At 42.3% G+C, this 22,850-nt stretch overlaps 1 protein-coding gene across 3 annotated transcripts in view; it reads left to right on the forward strand.

Annotated features, from left to right (window-relative positions):
- Positions 1-22,850, forward strand: part of LOC122561773 (semaphorin-4D-like) — a 269,699-nt gene that overhangs the window by 86,181 nt on the left and 160,668 nt on the right. The window contains exon 1 of one of the 3 annotated variants that reach the window (XM_087997181.1): positions 10,143-10,276. The exons of 1 other annotated variant lie outside the window; for it this stretch is intronic. The gene's annotated coding sequence lies outside the window, so the exon portion shown is untranslated. Of the gene's footprint in view, positions 1-10,142; positions 10,277-12,237; positions 12,377-22,850 lie in introns of those variants that run through there. One more of the 3 variants, XM_087997186.1, reaches the window with a different exon arrangement.

The following is a 22,850-nucleotide window of genomic DNA, read 5'->3' on the forward strand; positions in this document are numbered from 1 at the left end:
GTGAGAAGGCAGTTTTTGTTTTACAAAGAAGATAGGAAGTGCCTGGAATGCATGGAGGTGGTGGTGGCATATACATTAGCAATGTTTAAGAGGCTAGATGTATGAATAGGCAGGGAATAGAGGGATAGTGACCACATAGAGGCAAAAGGGTTCTATAAAAAGTTTAGAAAAGCATCAATCATATGATGGCACAGTGTTGGTGGGCCGAAGGGCCTATTATTGTGCTGTAGTGTTCTTTGTTCCTTAAATAAGACAGAAAAATGTATCAATTGCTACCTCTTCAAATCTGTAGATTACAACTTTTAAACCGTTACTTCTAAAGTGACTTTTGAATCAAATTCACTTTTTCCTCCTTGCTGCGGTGGTGGAGAGCTATTGACTGGCTGATCCAGTCCATTTCTCATGGCCATGGTGGTCTCGGCTTGAGCAGTTGTCCCAACATTGATGGATTGGGGTCGGTTCCTTTAGTTTGGTGTTTTGGTGGAGTCTGCAGTAGCAGCAGAGTGAATGATGTTGCGATTAATTTGGATGATCTGTTAATCTTTGGAAGTTGAGAATGGATCCCACTCTGAGAGTTGGGGCAGTTTCCTAGCTATGTTGGCTAGTTGGAGTATCAGGGCTTTGGGCAGAGGTGACATTTTGGGTTTGGCCAGTGGCAATGAGGGCTGCTTCAGCATGCTTCCTCCTTGGTGTTGAGGCCTCAGGGGCAGTTTTTGGCAGAGGCAATGTTCTGGGTCTGGTCAGTGATGGTGGGGCTGCTTCACTGTGCTGCCTGCTTGATGTTTGCAGCCTCAGGGACCACTCTCTGGTGGCTGTGGAGTAAGGTGTATCCCATTGCCACTTAGGAAATCAAGAAGCTATGATTAGAACAAAAAATGAAATTTGCCTTAACTTTGTATGCATTTTTAAAATAATTTATGTAATTAAAATAGAGCCAGAATAAATATGTATTAACAATATGTTATTAGCAACTGTTAAAAATAGCTAACTATTCTTGCATTATATCTTGACTCTGAAGGAAATAAGCAAAACATTTAATTTTCTTCACAAAATAAACTAATTTCAGTTTTGGTTCAATGGTATTTGACATAAGACCATAAGGCAGAGGAGCAGGAATTAGACCATTCAGTCCATTGAGTCTACTCTACCCTTCAATCATGGCTGATACATTTCTCAATCCCACTCCTGCGCTCTTCGCATAACCCTTGATCCCCTTGATAATCAAGAACCTATCTATCTCCATTTTAAATATACTCAATGACCAGGCCTCCACAGCCTTCTGTGGCAGTGATTTCCATAGATTCATCACTCTTTGGCTGGATAAGTTTCTCCTTATCTCCATTCTAAAAGGTCTTCCCGATACGGGAAGGTTGCACCCTCTGGTCCTAATCTCTCCTACCAATGCAAACATCCACTCTGTCCAGGCCATTCAGTATTCTGTAAGTTCAATTAGGTCCCCATCCCCCAACTTTCTATACTTTGAGTACAAGTCCTCAAACATTCCTCATGTTGAGCGTTTCATTCCTGGGCCATTCTCATGAGTCGCCTTCTGAACTGCCCCAAGGCCAGTACATCGTTCCTGAGATATGGGGCCCAAAACTGCTCAGAATACTCCATATGTGGCCTGATCAGAGCATTCTAGAGCATCAAGTACATTCTGCGTTTATATTCACATCCTCTCAAAATAAAAGCCAGAGTTGCATTTGCCTTCCTACACTTCTTTACTTGCCACGTCCCTACACTGAGTGGGTATTTTTGTTAACTTTAAAGTGCAGCACTTGTGTCTATCTGTTTTATGAAATAGTTTTATTTTCTGTGGCTTCGTTTGGTAGTTGATATTTGGAATTTGTGAAATACTTTTTTTTCTTCTTTTTCCTTATAGTCAGTATTCTAATTGTCTGCCTTAGAGCATTAGTTCTAATTGCAATTTTTGCTGTGTAAAAGGTGTTCTGTCAAAGACTGAAGTCCAATATTTCCATGCTGTACATCTCTATAACTCTAAATAAAATTTCATTTTAAGCGTTGTGTTTTATCCTATAACATTTGACATATGGTAAAAATGATAACTAAGGCTCTTGGGGAGTAGCAAACCGAATGAGGAAAAAAAACATGTAAAAGATGAATGTCTCAAATCTTTGCTCCGAAGTATGAACTGAAGCAGAGTTTTGCTCTTGTAAAAAACAAATTAGGGTTTTTAAACACTTTCAAATGCTGTGATGATTTAATAGCGTTCTTCTGTATTTAAAAAAAAATCATTCAGTGATATGCCTTGATGAGGTAGCAAAAGGATCAAATGTTTCCTGTCAACTCATGCTAGGAGTGATGTAAAGCTAGATTTTTCATTGTATTAGCAATACTGTATCATAAACAGGCAACAAATTTGATAAATGTGATGTTGGGGAGTAATAGAGGTAAAATGACTGCGTTCCACCGAGGCACAGCAGAAAAAAAGATGTCCAAAAGACGACTTATTCATTCAGTGTAAAATTCAGTTTGTTTTGAATTTTCAAGTGCAGGTATGAATGGCGTATAGCTTTCAGAATTGTGTACCTTGATGACCTGCATACTCTGACAAAGAAAACTTGAAGTTCGTCAAATTTTAACAGCAGTCCTACATGGTTAATAAAAAGTGTGGTTTCCTCTGATAACAAGTCATAAATTGTGTTGTTAACAAATTTGAGATGCTCATTTGAGAAGTATACAATTACATCAATGGGTAGTGCAGCACAGTGCAGATTGGAAAATCTAGGAGCTAGTTCCCTGTCTTTCCTGAGAGTGAGGATAAGCAGGTTTCATTATACCCGGATATGATCATTAAACCAAAAACAAATAAAACAAATGCAGCTTTTTCTATTATACTCGAAACGTCGACTCTCCAGCTCTTCGGATGTTGCCTGGTCAGCTATGCTTTCCCAGCACCACACTCTTCAACTCTGATCTCCAGCATCCGCAGTTCTCACTTTCTCCTGGTTAAGGAGTTGAAAAACGTTCCGATAGATTCCTCCACCTGAAAATTATAAGAGGACAGATTTGAACTTGGCTGGACATCATCTAAGCTTGAGTTAGGTGCAACCTAATCAAAGATTTGAATGATTGCTACAACCTCCAAAACTTGCCATATAGCTAAATTTTCCTACTGCTTTTTGTGTTGCTTTAAAATCTATTTACCCACTGTCATAACTGGAAAGCTGTTTGGAAGCTAAACTGCCAGCACTCAGTGAAAGTGAGGATTATTCTCAAAGTATCTCACGTTAATCCTTTTAAAGTAGAAAAGCTTGTTGCTCGTTGTTTGGCATAGTAATAAAAAAAAGCTTAATGTTTCTGTTCTTTTCTGAACAAAGCCTAAACAACCACAGAGAAAGTTAGCGATATGAAGGTGAGAGTATGTATAGGGAGTTAGTTCTGAGTTTTGTGAAACAAGAGGTTCAGCTGAGCATAATTCAGATCAGATAAGAAAATAACTTGCAGATAATGGGGTGCTGGAGGAAAGGGTAATGGGTTAACAAGGTGGAAAACTGTCATTATGTAGAACTATTTAACAATATTGGAAGCATTCAGTATGCAAGGTCAGCTAACAAGGGGAAAAGTATCCACTGCATGAATCCAGTTAACAAGGTTAAGAATATTCATTGTATAGCAGTAAAAGGTTTGGTCTCTGCAATTGATACTTATTAATTGCGTGACTGTTACAATCAGCATGTATGTTGCCTTATCTGGATGCTCCTCCCTGTAAAATGGCTATATAGTTATCATAGGGTAATAGAGATGTACAGCATGGAAACAGACCCTTGTGGTCTAACCCGTCCATGCCGACCAGATATCCCAACCCAATCTAGTCCCACCTGCCAGCACCCGGCCCATATCCCTCCAAACCCTTCCTATTCATATACCCATCCAAATGCCTCTTAAATGTTGCAATTATACCAGCCTCCACCACATCCTCTGGCAGCTCATTCCATACATGTACCACCCTGTGCATGGAAAAAGTTGCCCCTTGGGTCTCTTTTATATCTTTCCCCTCTCACCCTAAACCTATGCCCTCTAGCTCTGGGCTCCCCGACCTCAGGGAAAAGACTTTGTCTATTTATCCTATCCATGCCCCTCATAATTTTGTAAACTTCTATAAGATCACCCCTCAGCCTCCGACACTCCAGGGAAAACAGCCCCAGCCTGTTCAGCCTCTCCCTGTAGCTCAGATCCTCCAACCCTGGCAACATCCTTGTAGATCTTTTCTGAACCCTTTCAAGTTTCACAACATCTTTCCGATAGGAAGGAGACCAGAATTGCACGCAATATTCCAAAAGTGGCCTAACCAATGTCCTGTCCAGCCACAACATGACCTCCCAACCCCTGTACTCCATACTCTGACCAATAAAGGAAAGCATACCAAACGCCGCCTTCACTATCCTATCTACCTGCGACTCCACTTTCAAGGAGCTATGAACCTGCACTCCAAGGTCTCTTTGTTCAGCAACACTCCCTAGGACCTTACCATTAAGTGTATAAGTCCTGCTAAGATTTGCTTTCCCAAAATGCAGCACCTTGCATTTCATAGTTCATTGAGAAACTGCTGTTCCAGAGAAGACTGTGAACTCATGTCTCTGTGTGCATGGGCAATTGTTCTTTCTCCTTCTAGGGCCCAGAATATAGATGAAGGAGGTAAAAACTATAGTGTCTGAGTATTTTGCTTCGACTGAGGGAGTGGGGGGGAATCGGGACAACAAAGGCTTGTGTTCTATCATTGCAACCGTGTGAATAGATGTTCAACCGTTTGCACCTGCACGTGGAATACTTGTATTATGTAGCCATTTTTAATTTTTTTTTCAGCCAAGTTGCTGGTGTAACGGAGGTACTGGATGTAAATTTACAAAATGGAATGCAAACTGGCCATGGGAAGAAGAAATGAATATGAGGCCTATATTTTTAATCTTTTTACTTTGACCAGATATTTGTCTTGTGTTCAGTATTGAGGAAGCCTTTGCATTTCAAACAGAACTCCCACTTCCTACATTTCAGTCAAACATAGCACTTAGCTGTTGTAGTCTTCCAGTCTTCTGATAGTGGATATGAATTCAGTGTATGTGTTTTAAGCTACAGCTACAAAAGGTTTAATTTCAATGTCATAATTTCACATTGCATTTTGTCAGAGGTTTTAAATTGATTAATGCAGCGTACAGAAGAAGCCAGGTAAGTCCATTTCTCTTATCTTGACAATGCATAGATTTTGACTCTTACCACTTATTGATAAATGTTATTTTACTACTTTCAGGAAAAACAAGTGCAGAGTTGTATTAAATCATCTTTGATTTAAATAATACCTTCTATTAAATTTGTTTTCAAAACCTACTTCTATGAGCAGGACATTGATTTTGTACTACTGGCACTGGCTGGACCAATGCAGATTTGATTTACACTTGGTTGCAAGTTTTGGGCAGTCTTTCCAGAAATCGTCAAGCTGAAATGAAAGTGCCATGTCAAGGGGTCTGTCTACATTTCAATTGTAAGGAGTTAGCTAGTAACCTTATATCTATCTTCCTGCAGCTGCCTTCTGATGGATGTGTAAATATTGTCAGAAAGAAAACTCAGATTGATGACTCAAATATTCACACTCAGAACGCTGCCAGAAGTATTCAGGACATGAGAGAACTTGGGACAACTGAGATAGAGGGACTGATTTTATTACAGGAAGGGAATATTGGGTGCTTAGACTGACTGCCTGTTCTTGATTTACATCAGCTTCATAGTAGAAGGCACTAATAGCATTCCAAAATTATTAAATATCCAAAGGGAAAAAGGACGAGATGAAATAAGTATAAAAGCTATATAACTAGAGAAAAACTGCTAGGAAAACTAATGAGCTAAAGACCAATATGTCTGTTGGACCTGTTAGGATGCATCTTAGGATAGTAAAGGAAATGGTAACAGAGATGGGGGATGCAATTTTAACAATCTTCATGGAATAGGGTGGCACGATGGCTCAGTGATTAGCACTGCTGCCTCTCAGCGCCAGGGACCCAGATTTGATTCCAGCCTCAGGTGACTGCCTGTGTCGAGTTTGCACATTCTCCTTGTGTCTGTGCCGGTTTCCTTTGAATGCTCTGGTTTCTTCCCACAAATTTATAAAATTATGAGGGGCATGAATAGGATAAATAGACAAAGTCTTTTCCCTGGGGTGGGGAAGTCTAGAACCAGAGGGCATGGTTTAGGATGAGAGGGGAAAGATATAAAAGACACCTAAGGGGCATCTTTTTCATGCAGAGGGTGGTACGTGTATGGAATGAGCTCCCAGAGGATGTGATGGAGGCTGGTACAATTGCAACATTTTAAAAGGCATTTGGATAGGTATATGAATAGGAAGGGTTTGGAGGGATATGGGCCAGGTGCTGGCATGTGGGACTAGATTGGGTTGGGATATCCGGTCAGCATGGGCAAGTTGGACCGAAGGGTCTGTTTCAGTGCTGTACATCTCTATGACTCTATGTGCAGATTTAGGTAAATTGGCCATGCTAAATAGTCCAAAGTGTTCAGGGATGTGTAGGTTAAGTGCATTAGTCAGGCCTCCACCACTTCCTCTGTTGGCTCATTCCATACACATACACCCTCTGCATGAAAAGGTTGCCCTTTCGGTCCCTTAAATCTTTCCCCTCTCACCTTTAAACCTATGCCCTCCAGTTTTGGACTCCCCCCAACCCTGGGGAAAAGACCTTGGCTATTCATCCTATCCATGTCCCTCATAATTTTATAAATGTCTATAATATCACCCCTCTGCCTCCGATGTTCCAGAGAAAACAGCCCTAGCCTGTTCAGCCTCAAATTATAGCTCAAATCCTCTAACCCCAGCAACGTCTTTGTAGATCTTTTTTGAATCCTTTCAAGTTTAACAACGTCTTTCCTATAGCAGGGAGGCCAGAATTGGGCACACTTTTCGAAAAGTGGCCCAACCAATGTCCAACATAGCTGCAATGTGACATTCCAATTCCTATCCTCAATGCACTGACCAATAAAGGCAAGGATACCAAATGCCTCAGTCACTATCCTCTCTCTATGTGATTCTACCTTCAAGGAGCTATAAACCTGCATGCAAGGTCTCTTTTTTTTTTAGCAAAGTAGTAGGGATCAGGGCTGGGGCCACAGTTAGTTTTTATGTTAATGACTTTGTATTACATTCACTTTTCTAATCTGCTAAGTTTGTAAAACACAAAAATAGGTGGGAAGACAAGTTGTGAGGATGGCAGGATCTGCAGAAAGATCTAAGCAGATCAAGCAAGTGCAGATGGAATGTAACATGGGGGAAATGTGAAGTTATGCACTTTAACAGGAAAAATGTAGAAGCAAAATATATTTAAATTGTGAAAGACTGCAGAAAGCTACAAAACAGAGATTTGGGTGTCCTCATCCATGAATCTCAAAGTTAGCAACTAAGTTCAGTAGATAATAGGGAAAGCAAATGGAATGTTAGCCTTGTTTTCAAAAGGAATGAAGTGTAAAAATAAGAGGTGTTTGCTAAACTTACAAAAGGCAGTAGTGTGACCACAGCTGAAATACTGTGAACACTTTTGAATCCCTTAACCAAGGAAGAATATATTGGCGTTGGAGGTAATCCAGAGGAGGTTCATCAGGCTGACATCAGCTATGGTGGGATTGCCTTATGAGGACAGGTTGAATAAGTTGGGACTGTACTCAGAATTAAGAATAAGCAGTAACCTTTGGGACATGCAAGATTCTTAGGCTTGACCGTGTGGATGCTGAAAGGCTGATTCCTGCTTTTGGGAGAGTATAGGACTATAGGGTTTAATTTCAGAAAAAGGGATCACATATTTAAGACAGAGATGAAGAGGAACCTCTACGGAGGGTGTTGAAGCTGTGGAAGTCTTTTCCGTAGAAGGTTGTAAAGGCTGGGTTATTGAGTATATTAAGGCTCAGGCAGATAGTTTTTAAAGAATTGGTAAGGAAATCAAGGGTTCATGGAAAAAAGACAAGAAGGTGAAGCTAAGCATTATCGGATCATCTATTCATAATTTGGAGGTGCCGGTGTTGGACTGGCAGGGACAAAATTAAAAATCGCACAACATCAGGTTATTGCCTCTTTATTTAGGTGGTTGATGATGATGATTTAAGAGGCAGCACCTTGAAAGCTAGTGCTTCCAAATAAACCTGTTGGACTAGCAGGCTCAATGGGTTGAATGGCCTACTCTGCTTCCACTTCTCCTTGTCTTTAAAGGACTGCATGATCTGTGCAAAATAACAAATGAGCGAAGCTGCTTCTGCAAACCAATTTTTATGTTGGAAATGGAATGAAACTTCTTCCAAAAATATTCCATTGCAATCTGCAATCTTCACCCTTCAGTCTCTTTCGATCCCCTGCCTCACCAAACAAAGATAGTTGTTGGTCTTGCTAGTGCTGTTGGCATCAGTTAAATTGTCGCTCTTCACATTTGAACTATTTTGCACTGGAGAACATTGTAAATGACCCTTTCCTCATCTGACGTACATATTAGCTTGATATTTGTTCATGCGGTCAGAATGTCTGACAGTTCACGGCAGCTGGGAGATTAAATGTGCAAAGGTGCTTTTCATTGGCATATTTTCATTTCTTACAATTAAAGTGACATGGTGCTTACTTATGAAAAACAGAATTAAATCAGGTTCATCTAAGTTATTTCAGTTGATCTAGAAAATTTTCATATCAGTTTTGTTTCTTTACTGCTTAGGAACATTGTGTCTACATATAAGGACTATTGTTTGTATTTTCTTACTTGTATTGTCTCAATTGAATAATTCCAACAGCAAGCTTTTTTTTATTTCTTTAATTCCTTTTTATTTTTTTTAACTCCTTTAAAAAATTTCACAGATAATTTACCACATGTTTTGTACCATGAAGTCTTATTCTCACGTTATCACTTGCAAGTAATTTAGACAAGATGATGAAGATGAATAAGTAATACAAACACAATGTATGTTCCTCTCAGTCTCTTTTTTTTTTGAGAGGCCTATAGTTTTCTAGATGTGTTGATGCTTGATTTGAAAATGAAAAGTTTGTAAAACCGAATTTCTCAATAAGATGCCAGGTGTTCAGTTGAATTTCCGGAAGTTTGGTTGATGCAAACTTAAATTCGGAACAGGCTTATTGGAAACCTTCTCTGTCTCCAAGATACCATTTTTTATTACCTTGGCTTCTTCTTTTACTCCCACAATTCTTTTGTTTTGATGATGGAAGTCAAAAATAGAAGTTGTTGAAGCTGTGCACGTATAGTTAACGTGTGGAGAGAAAGCAACATCAACGTTTCTGGTCTAGTGAGTCACCAGAAGTTTTCTTCTTCACACGGTTCTGAAGAATGTTCTGAAATGTTAACTCTGTTTGCCTCCACAGGTGCAGCCAGACCTGCTCAATTTCTCCAGCAGTTTTTGTTTTTTAATTCTTCTTATGGTATTTGCTTAGTAGCTTTCTGATGGAACTCCATCTTGCTGAATGTTTAGACAATAAAATGGCTTCCTCACAATATAACTTGTACAAGTTTAAAGTTGTTTTATGGAAAAGTATGGTGAGCTGATGACTCATCTATGTTGTCACTTGACACCCTGGAATGCACCCAGCCTAGTTTGGATGAGGGAAAACTGAGAAATCCTCTATTTTTCAAAATTTCACTTCAATTAATGCATCCACGTATGAGGAAGAACATTATAATACAATGAATGGTTGATGGAATTGATTTGTTTAACACAGTTTGAGATTTGGTGTTTCTTTTGTCCATGGTGAAACAGGAAAACAGGGAAAACTGAACAGGAAACTAGAATACTATAGTTATCTTGATGATGATTATTATTTTAAACAAAAAGTGTGAATCCCCCGGGTCACTGAATTTTCATGTTTAATTAGGTATTTTGTTGAGACTCAGCATCGTCTGGAGCTCAGAATGCCAAAGGTCACATTATTTGTAGTGGCTATTTAAATAGTCTGTTTCATTGACTGAAAGTTCATTGTACATCAGTACCTGACACTCTTCATTTTTCCATTATACTTCATTAATTTCATTTCAGAAACACCTTTACTGAGAGGAAAAGAATGTTGTTGTAGTCAAGTATAGTTTAATGAAATATGTGAAATTAACTCTTATGATTATTCACGTTGTTTTGTGTAGGTGGCAATAGTTTGGGAGTCATTTGCAACTTTACTGAAGCAAAAAATCAATAATTCATAATAGACAAACTAATCCACTTTGGCATCTTCGATGATATTATCTGGAACAAGTTGTCGTGGTAACCTAGTGGGATAAACGTGAGTTGAATGTAGAAGATATCTCTTTATAAGTGTCAAGTTTACTTCGTCTGCTGTTTCATGGTTTCACTTTGTTCATTTCTAACTGATAAACAGTAAAATGTAGGCAGTTTTCGAGTTAGTGAGGAAAATGGGTCAATGAAAAAGTTTTTTTTAAGTAAGGTAGTGAAATTATCTAATAGGTTTTTTAAAGATTTTTTTGTCAACAGTTTTGTTCTCAGTAACTAAAATTTATATGCCTAACTAAATTATCTCATCATAAAGCTATGATTAAATTTATCCATTATACTCCTATTCATTACTTTCATTAAGGTTTTAACATAAAATCATACAGCACAGAAACAGACACTTTGGTTCAACCAATCCATGCCGAATGTAATCCCAAACTAAACTTGTCCAGTTGATCTCCTCCAGACCCATATCTCTCCAGACCTTTCCTAGTCATGTAAGTGTCTTTTAAACTTATGGCTCTTGTCAGAGAAATACTCTCCAAATCAGACCACGGTGAGTTATTTTCGACACTCAATGAAAGGAATGATCAAGTGCTTGTGTGCTTTGAGCAAAGACACTATTTCTTTTGCTGGCTTAACATAAGCCCCTTCACCTTAAGAGTTTTGAGTCATAGAGATGTACAGCACAGAAACAGACCCTTCATTCCAAGTCATCCATGCTGACCAGATATCCTAAATTAGTCTAGTCCCATTTGTTAGCACTTGACCAATATCCCTCTAAACCCTTCCTATTCATGTACCCATCCAAATGCCTTTTTAAATGTTGTAATTGTATCAGCTCCACCACTTCCTCTGGCAGCTCATTCCATACACGTATCACCATCTGCATGAAAAAGTTGCCCCTTAGGTTCCTTTTAAATTTTTGCCCTCTCACCCTTTAGTTCTGGACTCCCTCCCCCCAGGGAAAAGACCTTGTGTACTTACCCTATCCCTGCCCCTCATGATTTTATAAACCTCTATAAGGTCACCCCTCAGCCTCCGACATTTCAGGGAAATTAGTACCAGCCTCTCTCTTTAGCTCAAACCCTCCAACCCTGGCTTAATAAAACCAAAAGATAGAATTATCAAAGCTTCATTCTAGTCAATCTAATTTGTAGAAAGATTAGTTAATTACAGCATTATTTTTCATTTCTAAATTCTTACATGAATTGCCTGCAAATACCAAGTTTTTTTTCATTGAGAAAAGAGAATGCTTGGTTTATCCACCTTGCTAATCTCTACTGCTTTCATATCAATAGATCAAACTGTTTTATTCCTGGAATTCCTTCCCAAAATCTCTCAAACAGTCTACCTCTGTCTCATTTAAAACTCTCCTTAAAACCCATCTCTTTGACAAGACAGTTGATTGCTCATTTGGTATCTCCTGATGTGGCTTGGTGTCCGAATGTGTTAACACAGATAAAGGAATGCTATTAGTTCTACAGAAAAGTAATGTTATTCATTGATATATTTAGAAATTTGTGAACTTTTGAACTGTATAAGTTGCAATGGGTAAGAAGAGTGCTGTTCAGTTGGAGCTGATAAAGTTGCTGGAAATGAGAGATTCACATTCACCTCTCTCAAGCAGCTGCTATCAGACATCAAAAAACAAATGGACAAGACATCTTGCTTGTTCAGACAGTGGTTTGCATACTTCTCACAATGCCAAAAATAGAAGCGCAGACCTGTATTTGGATACTGTATTACTAAGTTCCAAGAAACCCTCATAAATAAGTCCCATCTAGAAGATCTATTAAATGTGTTGTACTCTAGGAGTTTTTAGGGATATTTTCAGCTAAAGCTTAGTTTCTTATCTCAAATATCAATTCACTTGGGATGACTCTAACATAATTCATTCTGATTTTATTCAGCTTTGTTTGAATCATGTACTGGCCAAAGAAAAAAATTCCAGTGATTCTCTGGGTAATCCAGTCAGCTGTTCCCCTTGGTGTGCAATTCTGTTCTTCATCCAGATTGGATTTAGAGTTCAGTGATCAACCTAAAGCCACGATTACTGCGAAAATAGCTGGGAAAAAAAGTCAAGTTTTGAAAAATTATAATAATGAACAAGTGTTGTTTGCATTTAATTAGAATTTTATTCCGAGATCAGGTAAGCAACAGTTGGTTTGTTTCCATGATGAATGAAAATGTCCTAAATAAAAACAAAGTGCTGGTGAAACTTAGCAAGTCTGGCAACATCTGTAGAGAGAGAGAAACTTTGTTAATGCCTCAAGCCCGAAACAACTATACAATAGGCACGCACCCCCCGACAGTTTGCGAGAAATAAACGAACAAATCTGTAGGCACATTTTAGGGAAGTGTAAAAGTAATAGGTTTGTGATATTAGGGGATTTCAACTTGCCCCAATATTAACTGGGTAATTAATTGTGTGAAAGGTTTGGAGGGCACAGAATTTTTAAAATGCATCTTGGGCAACATTTTAAAACAACACATGGAAGGCCCGACTACAGAGGGGACTTAATTTTAGGTAATGAAGCCAGGCAAGTGATTGAAGTATCAGAAGGGGAACATTTTTCAGGAAGTGATCATACCAATTATAAATCAAATGGAGTTTTGGAGAAGGGCAAGGATGAGCCTGAAGTCAAAATACTTAACTGGGGGAAGGCTGACTTTAATGAGATATGATTTGGCTAGAATGGTAAATCTGTCTCCGAACAGGGGGATATATTCAAATAAGAAATAAGGAGAGTATGGGGCCAACATATACTAATAAAGAAAAATGATAGGATCATCAAATCCTGTGAATTCTGGATATAAAGAGATATACAACATTGGAATAAGTGCAAAAGGGAACTTTTTAGCAAGTACTAGGGGCTCAAAACTGTAGAAGCCCTAGATAAGTACAGAATGTGCAGGAGTGGACTTAAAAATAAAAGATTAGGAGAACCAAAAGGGAGTATGAAAGGATATTGGCTAGTAAAATAAAGGTGGTTTTGCAGGTACATTAAGGGTAAAAGGATAAAAAGAGAAAGAGTAGGACTCTTTAAGGACCACAGTGGGAATTTGGGTATGGAGCCAGAGGTTGTATTTAGGGTTTTAAATGAATACTTTGAGTCACTGCTCACCTGTGAGATGGATGATATTGGTATAGAAATCAGGGTGAAAGACTTTAAGAAATATTTGAAGATATTGTAAGATATATTTGAAGAAATTAGCACAGATTGAGAGGAGATTCGGAGTGGTCTGACAGGCTTATTTTGGGGTGGCATGGCAGCTCTGTGGTTAGCACTGCAACCTCATAGCGCCAGGGGCCCAGGTTCATTTCCAACCTCCAGCAACTGTCTGTGTGGAGTTTGCACATTTTCCCCATTGTCTACGTGGGTTTCCTCCTGATGCTCTGGTTTCCTCCCACAATCCAAAGATGTGCAAAGTTATTTGGCTATGCTGAATAGCCCATAGTATTAGGTGCATTGGTTGTGGTAATATACAGTGGGGGAATGGGTCTGGGTGGGTTACTCTTCGAGGGTCGGTGTGGACTGGTTGGACCAAAGGCCTGTTTCCACACAGTAGGGATTCTACGATTCGTAAATAAATCCCCTGGACACGAAGAAATATATCACAGGTTGTTGAGTGAGGCAAAGAAGGAAACCACAGGGGCGCTTAGAAAAAAAGTTCAATTCTTCTTTTCTTCAGGGTAGGGGAGTCTAAAATTAGAGAGTATAAGGTTTAAGTTGAGAGGGGAAAGATCTAAAATGGACCTAAGGGACAACCTTTTCATGCAAAGGGTGGTGCCTATATGGAGGAGAAAGTGAGGTCTGCAGATGCTGGAGATCAGAGCTGAAAATGTGTTGCTGGAAAAGCGCAGCAGGTCAGGCAGCATCCAGGGAACAGGAGAATCGACGTTTCGGGCATAAGCCCTTCTTCAGGAATGAGGAAAGTTTGTCCAGCAGGCTAAGATAAAAGGTAGGGAGGAGGGACTTGGGGGAGGGGCGTCGGAAATGTGATAGGTGGAAAGAGGTCAAGGTGAGGGTGATAGGTCAGACTGGGGTGGGGGCGGAGAGGTCGGGAAGAAGATTGCAGGTTAGGAAGGCGGTGCTGAATTCGATGGATTAGACTGAGACAAGGTGGGGGGACGGGAAATGAGGAAACTGGTGAAATCGGAGTTCATCCCTTGTGGTTGGAGGGTTCCTAGGCGGAAGATGAGGCGCTCTTCCTCCAACCGTCGTTTTGTTGTGGTCTGGCGATGGAGGAGTCCAAAGACCTGCATATCCTTGGTGGAATGGGAGGGGGAATTGAAATGTTGAGCCACAGGGTGGTTGGGTTGGTTGGTCCGGGTGTCCCAGAGGTGTTCTCTGAAACGCTCTGCAAGTAGGCGGCCTGTCTCCCCAATATAGAGGAGGCCACATCGGGTGCAGAGGATGCAATAGATGATGTGTGTGGAGGTGCAGGTGAATCTGTGGCGGATATGGAAGTTTCCTTTGGGGCCTTGGAGGGAGGTGAGGGGGGAGGTGTGGGCGCAAGTCTTGCACCTCCTGCGGTTGCAGGGGAAGGTGCCGGGAGTGGAGGTTGGGTTGGTGGGGGGTGTGGACCTGACGAGGGAGTCACGGAGGGAGTGGTCTTTACGGAATGCTATGGTCTTTATGGGCACCCGCATGGGCCCCAGCTATGCCTGCCTCTTCGTAGGATATGTGGAACAATCCATCTTCCGCAACTACACTGGCCCCACCCCCCACCTTTTCCTCCGCTACATCGATGACTGTATCGGCGCCGCCTCGTGCTCCCATGAGGAGGTTGAACAGTTCATCCACTTCACCAACACCTTCCACCCCGACCTCAAATTCACCTGGACAGTCTCAGATTTCTCCCTCCCCTTCCTTGACCTTTCTATTTCTATCTCAGGCGACCGAATCAACACGGACATCTACTACAAACCGACCGACTCCCACAGCTACCTGGACTACACCTCCTCCCATCCTGCCCCCTGTAAAAACGCCATCCCATTCTCCCAATTCCTTCGACTCCGCCGCATCTGCTCCCAGGAGGACCAGTTCCAAAAACGCACAACCCAGATGGCCTCCTTCTTCAAGGACCGCAATTTCCCCCCCCGACGTGGTCGACGATGCCCTCCACCGCATCTCTTCCACTTCCCGCTCCTCAGCCCTTGAGCCCCGCCCCTCCAACCGCCACCAGGACAGAACCCCACTGGTCCTCACCTACCACCCCACCAATCTCCATGTTCAGCGCATCATCCGCTGTCCTTTCCGCCACCTCCAAACGGACCCCACCACCAAGAATATATTTCCCTCCCCTCCCCTATCAGCATTCCGTAAAGACCACTCCCTCCGTGACTCCCTCGTCAGGTCCACACCCCCCACCAACCCAACCTCCACTCCCGGCACCTTCCCCTGCAACCGCAGGAGGTGCAAGACTTGCGCCCACACCTCCCCCCTCACCTCCCTCCAAGGCCCCAAAGGAAACTTCCATATCCGCCACAGATTCACCTGCACCTCCACGCATATCATCTATTGCATCCTCTGCACCCGATGTGGCCGCCTCTATATTGGGGAGACAGGCCGGCTACTTGCGGAGCGTTTCAGAGAACACCTCTGGGACACCCGGACCAACCAACCCAACCACCCTGTGGCATAACATTTCAATTCCCCCTTCCACTCCACCAAGGATATGCAGGTCTTTGGACTCCTCCATCGCCAGACCACAACAAAACGACGGTTGGAGGAAGAGCGCCTCATCTTCCGCCTAGGAACCCTCCAACCACAAGGGATGAACTCCGATTTCACCAGTTTCCTCATTTCCCGTCCCCCCACCTTGTCTCAGTCTAATCCATCGAATTCAGCACCGCCTTCCTAACCTGCAATCTTCTTCCTGACCTCTCCGCCCCCACCCCAGTCTGACCTATCACCCTCACCTTGACCTCTTTCCACCTATCACATTTCCGACGCCCCTCCCCCAAGTCCCTCCTCCCTACCTTTTTATCTTAGCCTGCTGGACAAACTTTTCTCATTCCTAAAGAAGGGCTTATGCCCGAAACGTCGATTCTCCTGTTCCCTGGATGCTGCCTGACCTGCTGCGCTTTTCCAGCAACACATTTTCAGCTGGTGCCTATATGAAATGAACTGCCAGAGGAAGTGGTGGAAGCTGGTACAAAACATTTAAAAGGTCTCTGGATGGGTATATGAATAAGAAGGGTTCAGAGGAACATGGGCCAAATGCTGGCAAATGTGACTAGATTAGATTAATTTAGGATATCGGGTTGGCATAGACTAGTTGGACCCAAAGGGTCTGTTTCCATGCTGTACAGCTCTATGTCTGGTCACAGGAGAGACGCCAGCGAACTGGAGCACAACCACTGTGGTACTATTATTCAAGAGGGAATCCAGGGATAAACCAGGAAACTCCAGGCCAGTCAGTCTAACCCCAGTAGTGGGGAAACTATTGAAAACATTTCTGAAGGACAGAAATGAGCTGCATTTGGAGAGGCAAGGATTAATCAAGAACAGTCAACATGGTTTTGTTTAGGGGAGATTGTAGATCTTTGCTGCCTGACCTGATGTGCTTTTCCAGCACCACTTTAATCTAGAACCAAAAAAGAGAAAATGCTGGAAAATCTAAGTAAGTCTTGCAGCATCTTGATAGGGCGGCACAATGGCACAGAGGTTAGCACTGCTGCCTCACAGCGCCAGAGACCTGTGTTCAATTCCCGCCTCAGGCAACTCTCTGTGTGGAGTTTGCACATTCTCCCCGTGTCTGCGTGGGTTTCCTCCGGTGCTCCGGTTTCCTCCTACAGTCCAAAAATGTGCAGGTAGGGTGAATTGGCCATGCTAAATTGCTCGTAGTGTTAGGTGATAGGGTAAATGTAGGGGAATGGGTCTGGGTGGGTTGCGCTTCGTCGGGTTGGTGTGGACTTGTTGGGCCGAACCGCACTAAGTAATCTAATCGAATCTAATCTAATCATCTGTAAGGAGAGAAAAGAGTTGACGTTTCGAGTCTAACTGACCCTTTGTCAAACCTTAAAAGGAGAAATAGGGAGGTATTTATACTCGGTTGAGAGAAGGTGAGTCATGGCACCAGAAGCAAAGGTAACAATAAAGAGGTAATAAAGACAGTGCATACAGAGTTTATTGGGAGATTAGGAGCTGTGAATGACCAAGGCTGAAGCCAGTGCTATGTGACAAAATATGTCACATGGAAAATGGAAAATATGGCAAAATGGAAAACCGGGGAGAAGAGTAGCAAAGGGGGAAGAGGAGAGGAAAAAGGTGATGAGAGAGTGGGGAGCGAGAGAAAGAGATACAATCCAGAAGTAAGAGGTACAGAACAGTAAAAGAAATATATTTAAAAAATAAATAAAATAAAATACGGAGCAGAATGAAAATCAAGAAATAAGAGGGTTTGCTGCTCCATAATGTGTGTATGTCTGTCTGTCTGTCTGTGTCTCTCTCTCTCTCTCTCTCTCTCACTCCCCACTCTCTCATCACCTTTTCCTCTCCTCTTTCCTCTCCTCTTCCCCATTCACTACTCTTCTCCCCTATTTTCCATTTTGCCACTGCTTCACCCATCCCCCACATATTTTGTCATATAGCACTGGCTTTCACAGCTTGGTCATTCACAGCTCCTAATCTCTCTCTATGCACTGTCATTATCACCTCTTTATTGCTATCTTTGCTTCCGGAGCCATGGCTCACCTTCTCTCAGCCTAGTATAATACCTCCCTATTTCTCCTTTCTTTTTAGCTTTGACAAAGGGTGAGTTAGACTCGAAACATCAGCTCTTTTCTCTCCTTAATCACACTATGCTTTGCCAAATAGTCATAAATCCTATCCCTCAGAATTCTTTCCAAAACTTTGCTGACCACAGATGTAAGATTGGTCTGTAATTGCCAGGGATTTCCCTATTATCCTCCTTGAAAAGAGGAACAACATTCACCTCCTTCCAATACTTCGGTACGACCCTGTGGAAAGTGAGAATGCAAAGATCTTTGCCAACAGCTTAGCAACCTCCTTTCTCACTTCCCGGAGCAGCCTAGGATAAATCTGGTCTGGCCCTGGGGACTTATCAATCTTAATGTTTGCCAGAAGTTTCAGCACGTCAACTTTGTCAGCCTTGATCTGGTCAAAGCTTCTCGTTCACAACAAAGTCCCTTTCTTTAGTGAAAACCGAAGCAAAAAACTCATTTACGGCTTCCTCTATCTGCTCAGACTCCACGCACAAGTTCCCTATGCTATCCTTGATCGGCCCTACCTTCTCCCTGACATTCTCTTATTCCTCACGTATGAGTAAAATGCCTTTGGGTTCTCCCTAATCCTTCTCGCCAAGCCTTTTTCGTGCCCCCTCCTGGCTCTCTTCAGTCCAGTTCTGAGGTCCTTTCCAGCAAGACTGTAATCCTTTAAAGCTGTGCTAGATCCTTGCTCCTGAAGAAGGGCCTGTGCCCGAAACGTCGAATCTCCTGTTCCCTGGATGCTGCCTGACCTGCTGTGCTGTTCCAGCAATAAAGTTTCAACTTTGATCTCCAGCATCTGCAGACCTCACTTTCTCCTCCAGTCTGTACTTCCCAACTCCTGTTTGATAGCGTCATACTTTACTTTTCCCCAATTAAATATCTTCCCTTGGTCACTGCTCCTTTCCCTCTCCCACCATGAGATCTGACAGCTGTCCTGGCTCATTGCTGAGTATTAAATCCAAAATGGCCTCTCCCCTCGTTAGTCTGTCTACATACTGAGTAAGGAAACCCTCCTGAACACCGCTGACAAAAACGACTCCATCCAAACCATCTGCGCTAAGGAGGTTCCAGTCGATTTTTGGCAAAATTGAAATCACTCATAACAACAACAGCCCTGCTACATCTCCATTTTTCCAAAATATGCCCGCCTATGCATTCTTCAATCTCTCTACTGCTATTGGGGGGTCTGTAGAAAACCCCCAATGAGATGGCTGTTCCCTTGCTGTTCCTAACTTCCTCCCATACTGGCTCCGTAGACAAACCTTCCTCAATGACCTTCATTTCTGTAGTTGTGATGCACGCTCTGATTAGCAATGCTACACCCCTCCTCTTTTTCCACGCTGTTCTTTTTTAAATGTTCTAAACCCTGGAACGTCAAGCAACCATTCCTGCCCCTGTGAAACCCACATCTCTGTTTTGGCCACAACATCATAGCCCCAATACTGATCCATGCTCTAAGTTTGTCATTCTTATTTCTGACACTCCTTGTGTTAAAACAGATACACTTTAACCAATCCCTTTGTTTCATTGTGTGAGAAACCTTCCTGACAGATTCACTACATCTTGTCACTGCCCCATCTGCAACTGCCCCCCCCCCCCCCCCCCCCTCCCGAACCACACAAGCAAATCTCCCACCCAGGGCATTTGTGCCCCTCCAGTTCAGGTGCAACCCATCCTTCATGTACAGGTCCCACCTTCCCCAGAATGTATCCCAATGGTCTAGGTATCTGAAGCCTTCCCTCCTCCACCAGCCTCACAGCCACGTCTTAAGCTGTACTCGCTCACTTTTCCTCACTATCTTGTGGCACTGGTAGCAAACTCTAGATCAGTAATCTTCTTGTCCAGCTTTTCAGATTCCAGCCTAACTCTCTGTAATCACTTTTCAGATCCTCAGTCTCTTTCCTGTCAAGTCATTGGTGCCAATATGTACCACGATTTCTGGCTGCTCGCCCTCCACCTTCAGAATCCTGTAAACCCAATTGGCGAGATCCCGGACCTTGGCACCAGGGAGGCAACACACCTTCCGGGAGTCCCGTTCCTAACCACAAAATCTCCGTCAGATGGGCTGATAGTGGCAAATAGAATTCCATCTTGCTAAGTCTGAGATAATGCACTGGAGCAGGACAAACAAGGCAAGGGAAAAATGAACAGTAGGACCCTAGAAAGCACTGAGGATTAAAGGGACCTTGATGTGCATATACACTGATTCCTTAAGGTATCAGGATAGGTGGATAAAGTGGTTAAGATGGCAAATGGTATACTTGCCATAATTAGTTGGAGCAGAGAGTTTATGATCAGGGAGATTAGACAGCAGCTATATAAAAAGTTGGTGAGGATATATTATGTGCACTTCGGTGTCTGGATCAGCTCTGAAGAAAGAGATTGGACAGAATGGGGTTGGTTTCCTTAGAGCAGAGGAGACTAAGAAGGGGCATGATTGTTATGTATAAAATTGAGGGGCATAGATAGGATAGACAGGGAAGATAGGTACTTTACCCCTTGATAGAGGGATCAATGATCAGGAAGTGTAGATTTAATGCAAGGGGCAAAAGATTAGGGTTGATTTTATTTATTTTCAGGTGTACCTAAGTACAGTGAAAAGCTTTGTTTGCAAGCAGTACAGGCAGGTCATAGTAAACAACGATATACAGATCATAGGGTGAAAAAAAATTTGGACAGAATATGACATACAGGTTACATTGCACAGGACGTACTCTGAGAAAGTGAGGACGGCAGATGCTGGAGATGAGAATCAAAAAGTGTGTCGCTGGAAAAGCACAGCAGGTCAGGCAGCATCTGAGGAACAGAGAATTGATGTTTCGGGCATAAGCCCTTCAACAGGACATGTGCTAGGCAAAATCAACCTTAACAAGATCAGCATTGTTTGAAGTTAGAGAGTCCATTCATCAGTCTAATAATGGCAGCGAAGATGATGTTCTTGAGCCTGTGTGTGTTTGTGTTCAAGCTGCTTTATCTTCTGCCTGACAGAAGAGGTTGTAAGAGATTAGAGGAGATGTGAGGAAAGGTGTTTTCACCGAAAGGCTGGTGAGAATCTGGAACTCTAAGGGTTGTAGACACAGAAATCTTCATGATATTTAAGAAGTATTTAGACGTGTATTTGCAATGCCAAGGCTACAGGCAAAGTGCCGGAAAATTGGATGAGAACAATTGTGATTGTTTTTGACTGGCTTAGAAGCTATGGGCCGAAGGACTTTTTTTGTTGTTGTGCTGTTGATCTTTGACTATTTGCCTTTTCAGTCCTGTTTTAACTCCTCCCTGAAGTGGATCTACCAAGTCACACTTGGTAGAAAACGTTAAAATAGAAATAAACAAAATGGAGTTAAATACTTCTACCCTACTTCACATGAATGCTCCTGGCTTGTCAAATAGCATCTATGTAATAATTCTCTTTGAACCTTAACTGTCAAAGAGTAAATCTGGGCACCTGCAATTGGCAGAACCACCAGCAACACTTTTCTTATATACTAGAACAAACTTTATGCAAAAAAATTAGACAAAATGCCACAGCCTTAACATTTTGTTTGGTACAGTATCACATTCTGTATTTTGCAATGACTTGTAATGAGTTTTCAGCAAAACAATTGAATTCTTTGGTTTATGCTTCATTGTTGTGTTGAAACCGTTTTGAAAATGTTCTTGATTTCCATGTAGGGCTGTGTAGATCTTTAGATAATTTTCTTTAATATTCATCTGCTCAGATGTATTATAACAAACCGAGAACAAGTGGACCTTGAACCTGGGCTGTTTGGCCCAGAAGTAGGGATGGCATGACAAATGTTTGTCATTTTTATAAATGACCTGGATAAGGGCATAGAAGGAAGGGTTAGACAATTTGCGGATGACACTAAGGTCGGTGGAGGTCTGGGTAGCGCTGAAGGATGTTGCAGGTTACAGAGGGACATAGATAAGCTGCAGAGCTGGGCTGAGAGTTGGCAGATGGAGTTTATTGCAGAAAAGTGAGAGGTAATTCACTTTGGAAGGAGGAACAGGAATATGGAGTACTGGGCTGAATGGTAAGATTCTTGGTAGTCTGGATGAATAGAGAGATCTTGCTGTCCATGTGCATAGATCCCTGAAAATTGCCATCCAGGTTGATAGGGTTGTTGAGAAAGCATATTGTTAAATTAGATTAGATTACTTGCAGTGTGGAAACAGCCCCTTCGGCCCAACAAGTCCACACCGCCCTGCCGAAGCGCAACCCACCCATACCCCTACATGTACCCCTTACCTAACTCTATGGGCAATTTAGCATATTTAGCCAATTCACCTGGCCTGCACATCTTTGGACTGTGGGAGGAAACCGGAGCACACGGAGGAAACCCACGCAGACACTGGGAGAACGTGCAAACTCCACACAGTCAGTCGCCTGAGGCGGGAATTGAACCCGGGTCTCTGGCGTTGTGAGGCAGCAGTGCTAACAACTGTGCCACCGTGCTGCCCACTGGTGTACTGCCTTTTATTAATAGAGGGCTTGAGTTTCAGAGCCATGAGGTCATATTACAGCTGTACAAAACTCTGGTGCGGCTGCACTTGGAGTATTGCGTGCAGTTCTGGTCACCACGTTATCGGAAGGATGTGGAAGTTTTAGAAAGGGTTCAGATGAGATTTACAAGGATGTTGCCTGGTATGGAAGGAAGGTCTTATGAGGAAAGACTGAGGGAATTGAGGCTGTTCTTGTTAAAGAAAAGAAGGTTGAGAGGTGACTTAATTGAGACATATAAGATAATCAGAGGGGTAGATCAGGTGGACAGTGAGAGCCTTTTTCCTTGGATGGTGATGGCTAGCACAAGGGTACATAGCTTTAAATTGAGAGGTGATAGATATAGGACAGAAGTAGGGGTGTGGAATGCCCTGCTTGCAACAG

This window comes from Chiloscyllium plagiosum, unplaced genomic scaffold (assembly GCF_037043375.1).
Source record: "Chiloscyllium plagiosum isolate Xiang-an unplaced genomic scaffold, Cpla_swu_hap1 HiC_scaffold_2, whole genome shotgun sequence".
NCBI lineage: Eukaryota > Metazoa > Chordata > Chondrichthyes > Orectolobiformes > Hemiscylliidae > Chiloscyllium > Chiloscyllium plagiosum.